The sequence below is a fragment of the Lytechinus variegatus genome, chromosome 6 (assembly GCF_018143015.1).
Source record: "Lytechinus variegatus isolate NC3 chromosome 6, Lvar_3.0, whole genome shotgun sequence".
Classification (NCBI taxonomy): domain Eukaryota; kingdom Metazoa; phylum Echinodermata; class Echinoidea; order Temnopleuroida; family Toxopneustidae; genus Lytechinus; species Lytechinus variegatus.
The window spans coordinates 5,046,745-5,055,628 of record NC_054745.1 but is presented as its reverse complement, the minus strand read 5'-3'; the positions used below and the strand labels follow the sequence as shown (position 1 = coordinate 5,055,628).

Sequence of the window (8,884 nt, the reverse complement as noted above, 5' to 3'; positions counted from 1 at the left end):
AGGCTTGTGTCGAAACACAAAAAAATCAAAGAAACAGATCGATGAAAGTTTGAGAAAAATAGGACAAACAATGAAAAAGTTATGAACATTTGAATATTGCAATCACTAATGATATGGACATCCTCCCGTTGGCATAGCGACAACCTTATGTGTGATGCGATATGTGAACAGCTTTTCCTTTAATGGACAATAAACTACCCAAAAAATATATTTTCCTTTATCTTATGGTGATACCAACTCTATATCCATGATGTATTTAATTCAATTCAAGGTTTATTATAAACATGAGTCGCAGCCAAATGGCTGAATTGTTCATGTAGACAAAGTAAAAACAATAAAAAGACTCATTACATATTTCAAACATTAAAAAACAGTAACCTTTGTAAAAACTGACATGAGAAATATGTGTATAGGCAAGAATACTTTGGCAAAGAAAATTTATATACATGTACATAAGATAATGAGGAAATAGTAAATTAAAAATAATAAAAAACAAATACGTAAACGTTTGTAAAAGATCAATAAAAATATATGGATATTAAATAAGAGTTGATTTCCTCATTCATTTAAAAATTGATATTGCAAGTAGGCTGGTATTGCTTTTAATGAGCAATGGGTTTATTGATTGGGCATGTCTTTATTCAGGAGATCTATGAAATATGGTATGGGGCTATTGCGAAATCGATTTGTCTTACATTTGTATTGCTGATATCTAGGAGTATGTCGGAGATTGATGGTTAAGTTTTTTGGAGGAAGTAACCAGGTACTGAATGTTGGATGTTTGGTTAAAGATATTGCGAAATCCAGGCTGAGTTTCTCCCTTCTGTATTCCAGAGTAGGAATTTAACATGATAGGCAAGTACTGGCATAATCTGTGTAGTTTGGGCCCAACATGATTCTACAAGCTCTTTTTTTAATTTGCTCTAAACTTCTTACATGTTTCTTTGTAAGCCCACCATTAAAAACTGGGGTGCAATATTCCATAACAGGACAAATGTAGCCCATGTATACCAATTTCAGATCCGATAGAGACAGCCCATATCGCTTCAAAAGCCTAAACACGTACAACTTCCTGTTACATTTTTTGATGATTTCCATGATATGTAGGTCCCATTTTAGATTGTATTGGACGATTACACCAAGAATTTTAACAGATTGAAGTTTTTGTATTCTTTGAAAATCTGTATTACATGCCCTCCTATAGAAAGAACACATGATCTACTGATAGATGTGATAAAAGAGGCAATTTACCCTTATAAAAAAAATTGAATGGTATACCATTGACTACCATTTATCATACACCATTGATATACCATTGGAATACCATTCGCACAGCACCCACCATACACCAATGGTATACCATTCAAGCCTCAATGGTATACCATTCAAACTAATTTAAATAATTCGGACCTTACTATTACCATATTCATGAGCACCATTTACCATTCATATACCATTGATCAAACACCATTCACCATTGATCTACCATATGGCCACTATAGACAGGTTTACCATTGACCACCATTCACCATTCAGCCACCATTCACTGGCCTACCATTTACCATTCAGCCACCATTCACTGGACACCATTGGCCTACCAATTACCTTACACCATTCACCATACACCATTCGCCTACCATTCAACATACACCATTCGTGTACCATTCACCATTCGTGTACCATTCACCATTCGTGTACAATTCACCATCCGCGTACCATTCATCGTACACCATTCACTGTACACCATTCGCGTACCATTCGCCGTACACCATTCGTGTACCATTCACTGCTCACCATACACCATTCAACTACCATTCGTCGTACACCATTCACGTACCATTCACCGCTCACCATACACCATTCAACTACCATTCGTCGTACACCACACACCATTCACCATTGATTGACCATTCACTTTACACCATTCTACCATACACCGTATACCATTGACCTACCATTTACAGTACACCATTGGCCTACCATACACCATTGAACTACTATTCACCGTACACCATAGGCTTACCATACACCATTGGCTTACCATACACCGTACACCATTGACCTACCATTTACCATACAACACTGTCATACACACTATACTATTAGTCAACCATTCAAATAACACCATTGGTCATACACTATAGACCACAAGTTCAATGGTAGACCAATGGTTTACACTGAATGGTAGACAGTAGAACAACGATGTGCAATGTATAGTAGGCCAATAAAGTACAGTGAATGGTAGACCATTGGTGAACAGCATATCTCTGGGGTTAGTGGTAGGCTTAATAATGGAATAAGTATACACAAGAAAAAAAATGAAAACAGTTACTTATTTCAAGAACGTCAATAAAATGTTTTTACTATAAGAAGTTTAAGTACAGCATAAATGGCACAGAGTATTCACAAGTATAGACTTTATAATTAAAGCACATAAGTTATTAATATATATGACTTAGCTACTCGTTGATATCTATACTCTGTCAATCTTGTTATCTAAAAGTAAACATGCATCAAGACAGAGTTTGATTGAAAAACACAACAAATGAAGGCTAACATTTCCAAGAATAAACCTGTTCTCTCATATTGCTTTTTACATGGATTGAGTACTTGGCAAAACCACTGTTCTGCATACAAACCTGATACTTGTAATACAATAAACTTGATGTTAAATCTGTTGTGTGTAATTGCTTTCAACGACATTAATAAACATTTTTTTACTAATAAGTTCAAGTACAAAAGAGTATTGACAGGTATGGCATAAAAGCACCATATTATGAATACATGTGACTGTGCGACTCCACAAGAGATCAATGATTGCACTCCACATAAATATTATGTTAATCTTCCTATAAACAAATTTACATGTAAGACAGAGTTTGGACAACAAACTAATGAACACCAAATTTCGAAGATTAAACTCAAAATGTGTGATAGCCTTCACATGGCCAAATGAATAAAGGGTACCACACCTAGAAGAAATGAAATATCCCCAAAAGGGGGGAAAATAGTACTCCCAAATTGGTCTCTTTTTTCTTTTCACCTAAAAAGATATATCAATGGCATGTTTCTACATAGAATTGTTAAAAGGTATTACCCGCCTAAGTATCCAGAATCCCTGATAACTTTCCTGTAGAAACAGACGCGATGCGGTTTATTGATAAATTGCATCGCGCAAAATACGGTTTCTCATAACCATCTCTCTGAGAGGTGGTTATTGCCATGTTAATCCGTTTAACTTTTCTGTAAAAACACGGGGCAAAATAGCATACGTGTCTGGCTTAAGTGCTTGAACCAAGAAGTGCGATCTCACAGTAAACATATATTCTGGCCATTTTTATCTCGCCAGCTGATCGCGAAACGTGTACCTGCTACAATGAGTGAGATCTACCATGAATTTTGAAAATTTTCCTAACGAGATGCAATTTTTGACATACCAAAATGCAATGTGAGGTTATAGGTTGAATTTTCCGATTTCCACCGTATTTGCAACGCGAAATGCAAGTTAATCAGAATATTCAGTCTGTAGAAACAGGTTGGTTTAAGAACGATAAGGTTATTCAAGTCCGGAAAAGATAAACTGTTTTTAATGATTTACTGTAGAAACACGCCAAAAGTTTATCATAAATACAATAATGATACATTAATAAATAAATAATATATCACACATAGAAAAAAATATAAGGAAAATAAGGAAAGAAAATTATTCAATTTGGAAAACTAAAAAACAGAAGAAAAATAGAGACCTTTTTTGCAAAATATATAGAAAATAATATATACAAGATACCCACTTGTTTCTTTTCTGTCTATTTTTGTTGTGTTAAATATGTGTGAGAAAGATTATTGTCTTACACAGTAAATTAGTAGTCAATCGTAATTTTTTACAACCGAGCTTGGACAAAATTTAAATTCATATAATACAAAAAATATATAAATTGTGATCTTGTATATTCATGAGGACTTGCAGAGAACAGTTTTAGCAAAAAATAACAACTTTAATTCGTCAAAACTTTGTTAATCCTAAACAAATTTGGATGAGATTTTCAGTGTTTTTTGTTTGTCTGATGTACACTTTGAATTATATCACATAGCTTTCAGTCTCGAGTACCTCTAGCCCTTCAATCAAATTGGTTGGACGACCGGTTACACTTTACATATAACATAGTTATAAGGAGAATGAAGGGGACCATAGAAAGAAAGCATGAGAAAAGGGGAGATTTTGGTAGGGAGAGAATGAATCAGAAAAGGATCATGCTGAAAATTTCATTAAAATCTGATAATAAAAAAGTTATTGAATTTGAAATTTAACAACATTTTGGTAAAAAATTAACCCAATGTACACACGATCGTCAGGAATATTTGTTAGGCTTATTCTATAAAATGAAATAATTATTTCATATTTTCATACATGTGTGTATGATATGTCCCAAGTATCATATCATTATTTCCAGCAATGCATATCTTCACATTAAAGGTCTAGTCCACCACAGAAAAGATTGTTTTGAATCAACAGAGAAAATCAGGCAAGCATCATGCAAAATATTTCATCTAAATCGGATGCAAAATAAGACCCTCACTTTTTGTTTTGGTTTTCATTGTTTGAATTGTACAATATTTCAATTTTTTACAGATTTGACAATAAAAAATAAAAATAAAACTTTATTTCATAGGACAATGAGGAGAAAATTATAATATTTCATATTTAAAAAACAAAGAAAAGTGAATGAGTGATGTCATCAGTTCCCTCATTTGCATACCGACCTGGATGTGCATGTAACTATTAAGTGAAATTGAGCGAAACTTAAAAATGTCATACCTTTCTTATTTTTCATCCGATTTTTATGTTTGATTTTTCTCTTTTTAATCAAATCAACTTTTTTGTTAGGGTGGACATGTCTTTGACATAAATTTTCACTCCATTTTTTATAGTTCTCGGAGGACAAAATGTAAATTAGCGCGACTTCTTGTAATAAAATACAAAAGAACAAGTGGGGATATGACATCAGCTGGGAACGTCGTTGTCTAGTGGTTCTGACTCTCACCTTTCAAACAGAGGGTCGTGAATTTGAGTCCTAGCCATGGTGTGTTTTCCTTCAGCCCGAATTTCATCCACACTGTGCATCACTAGACCCAGATGAAATGAATGGGTACCCGGCAGGATTAATTCCTTGAAGCTGTAATAAGAAATATTGGATGAAAACAATGCAAAGGACAGTATATTAGCTAAGGGTTCAAAATATGAATGCTTGTCATGTGTGTAAGCTTTCTTTAGAAGTTCATATATTTTTTTATATATTGAGAAATTTGCAGTATACTCTACCATTCAATTGAATGATACCAATTAACAAATATCAACAAAACATTTTGTAAAATATGATAAATAAATTTATGTTTAACCATAGATGGGTAGACAATAACCTATTATATAATGGGAGGTTGCCCCAATGTTTTATCTCATGAAGCTTTGCATTTTTTTCTACTGAAGAAAATTCTTACACACCTACCTTTCATAAACTCCAATTGTTTCTTGTACACGGTACGTTTTCTGTGTTCAACACCCGTCGTGTCATTCCAAGATAAGGCTGGATCATCTACCTTATCATCCAGTGTATCCGTCGTCCAAACTTTGAAAATGAAATAAAATCAATTTAAGTGTTGTAAAATCTGCATGTATGTGCAGATACAAACAAAAATAGAATACTAATATAGTAATAGAAAAATAATGATCTTAGAACTTTAATGTTAAAGATATTTTTCATGGACCTCTGATTACCAGCCCAGAATTTAGGATAAAAATAAGGAAATGTGATAGTATTTCAGCGTAGTTCAGACAAGGCTGTATTATAACTGTGCATGCTTTATTCTAGTAATAGCTATGTCATCTGAAATCAAATTTCTAGAGCAGCAATTTTCAAGAGGGTAATCGATGACATAAATTCAATTTTTCTGGTATTGACAATCGCAGAAGCAGATCCAAGTGGGCACATTTGACCTGTGCCCCCACCTTGAGAGCAATAGTTGATGTGTTTGATAAAAATGTGGCTTTCTTACACAAGTGTTCTCCCCCCCCCCTTCGAAAGTTACAGCAAATATTTATATTAAAAATATTGTCTCATACAAGAGGATCTCCTTTTTGGTTTGCTTGTTATTTAAAGTTTCCTTGGGAAAATGTGCCCCACTACCCCCTTTGAGAAATCATGGATCCGTTCATGGACAATCATATGCCAGTGGATGAACTCCAGACGTTTTTTAGGCAAGTTTTGATCAGTAAATAAATAAAAACAGATAAAATGTGATCACAGGACAAACTTAACTTTAAAAGAGGATAAAATTTACTTTAAAAATTGATATGCCTAGCCCCATGAAAGGATCTAAGAATACCCTCCGGCACTAATGCAGTTTCACACCAGCCAACTCACAGTGAACAATTGTGTACAACGGATAGCGGAGCGTGAACGTAGCGGTCGTGTACATTTTTGCTTATTACATGACGTCATCCAGCCACTGCCGAGAACCAATTTATGAATGAAAATATAGTAAGCATGCGCAGTGCAAGCCTTTTGTTTCCCCACACAGAATTCCACCAAAACAAGTGTGCAATTCCCTATCACCTCGTACCAAAATCGACCTAGAATTTCAATTTTCCTATATTTTATATGAATTATGAAAGGTATTCTCGGAGGATCTATTTTCTCACCGATACCGCACAGGTAAGCGAATTTTGAATACTTCTTGCTTTTCCGTCAAAATCTTACGAATTAGCGTCTATATGTCATCGTGTTCCTTGGAATTTGTAGAGTCTATCGCAACGTGCATAAAGTCAATTGGCTTCCGGGTTTTGGAGCGTCGCGTGAATATGCATGAAATTGCAGTTTCGATAATTTTCGATCGATACCGGAGCGATCCGATCACGAACCAAGACCATTTACCGTGTACACAACATGACCGGATATCGTTATCGATACTTCCGCACGCAGTCCAAAGGAATTATTTTTGGGACCACGTGGTCATGACGTGATCTGCGCTATTGACCAATCAGCGGTCTTCGAATCGCTGTGCGGAGACGATCTATCCGTTGTACACAGTCTATGGACAATTGTTCGTTGTGCATGCAACTTCAAGCAAAACTCCCCACCAGAATTGTCTACACACATTTTGAGATCAATACACAATATGCCCACCATTTTTCAAAATATTGCGGATCGCTTGGATTCGCCGTCATGTTGATATGGACCGAAGTTATGCGATCAAAAGATTTGCATGCGGCATGCTGGCAGTTTGTTTGCCACATGTTAGCATGATTTGGTTGCTAACTTCAGTCCATATAAATATTACGGCGAATCCGAGAGATCCGCGAAGTGATGTCTACGGATTAGATCAACGACGTCGAGATCGAAGACTAAATACAGCCATTCCCAATATTTTGAAAAACGGTGGGTATATTAACATCGAAATGTGACTGAGAGACCTGTCATGACATTTGGGAACAAGTTTTGGTGATGAGGTATGCTGGTAATCGGCCGGTGCAAAACTGCATTAGCGCCAGTTTTCTCTGCATATTTATTGCAGCCTCTGTAGAAAAATTGAATAGGAATCGTTTGTCACTCCGTCCAGTCACAGTTCCACACACAAAGTGCACATTTTACCATTGAAATAGTATGTGCAATGAGTGGTGTGTACAGTGTAGCAAAGTTATAGACCTGCGTAGCCTTTATCATTTTTTAAACTTTAGGACCCTTACCATGTTTCACCTCCATTTTATCTCATTTACCAACATCTATCAACAACAACAACAACAAATTATAGGCCTAATTTCAAAGCAATATTTGTCGGCAAGTTTTCAATTTCAGTAAATTAACGTGTGCAGTAACGGTCTATTTATTCACAATTAAAACTTTGACAGTCTTGACATTAGCATTAACAAATCATTCATTCACGAATTCAATGTATTCAGAGATGGTTTTTGTAAAACATTGACAATAAACATCAGGCAATATGAGCGAATTACTATTCAATGCTCGCCGATCTTAACTCTGCCAATACAAAGCATAAACCATAAGCACTCCCTATCGTCAAAGCCACGTCCCGGCCCGTAGAGCAGCGGCCAGCGCCAACGGGGCAGTGACGGTGGCAGTGCAGTGGTCGTGCATGTCGTGGCAGTACAACATCTAACATTTTGAGACAATTTGAGAAATAAATCAAAGAAAATTGTTATAGAACTTACTGTTATAGCCTTCTACAAATGACTTTGAAGTCGCTGTCCGAATCTGACCCGTGTTCCTTTAGTTTTTGATGAATTATCGACGGACTTATCAACAGCAAAACGGTAGTACCGGTAGATCGAGTTTTCTTTTTCAAATATTGCACTTGGCGGTTAGACGTTCGCGCGTGCGTAGTGCGAGAACAACACGTATAATAGAGCTACCTGGCAAGCAGCCAAGCGGCCCCTCTCGCCAAAGCATATGGGGGGAGGGGACTTCTTCGCCAAGATAAATACACATCCCGATATGCGGGGGGGGGGTGAATTAAAACCAAATCAGGGGTGTCTTTTTCCTCTCGATTGGTTCTGGGTTGGAAACCATGATGGCGTGAGTGCATGCCACTGTTTTCCTTGGATCTTGGAATCTATGAAAAAAGTTTTTGATCCCTTTACTTTTTTTCCTGTTCTCTATGTTATTTTCTTTTTTATTTTCGTTGTCTTTTTTTCTTTTCTGTTAATCTTTCTTTTCTCCTTTGCCTTTTTTCTTTTCTTGTTTTTTCCCCTTTATATATATATTTTTTACTCACTCCTCTTCCCTTTTAATTTGCTTTTGTAATGATTGAAATTGAGATTTCATTCAGTAGATTTCTTTTCTGTTACATTGTACTATACCCTGTATGGCGG

General features: G+C 35.8%; 1 long non-coding RNA gene across 1 annotated transcript; it reads right to left on the bottom strand.

Moving 5' to 3' along the window:
* Positions 1 to 5,159: 5,159 nt before the first annotated feature.
* LOC121416467 lies at positions 5,160 to 8,265 on the bottom strand. The gene is made up of 3 exons (XR_005970177.1): positions 8,225 to 8,265; positions 5,505 to 5,624; positions 5,160 to 5,174 (listed from the first exon to the last, which is right to left on the bottom strand). It is a non-coding gene; the product is annotated as an uncharacterized LOC121416467 (long non-coding RNA).
* Positions 8,266 to 8,884: the final 619 nt, after the last annotated feature.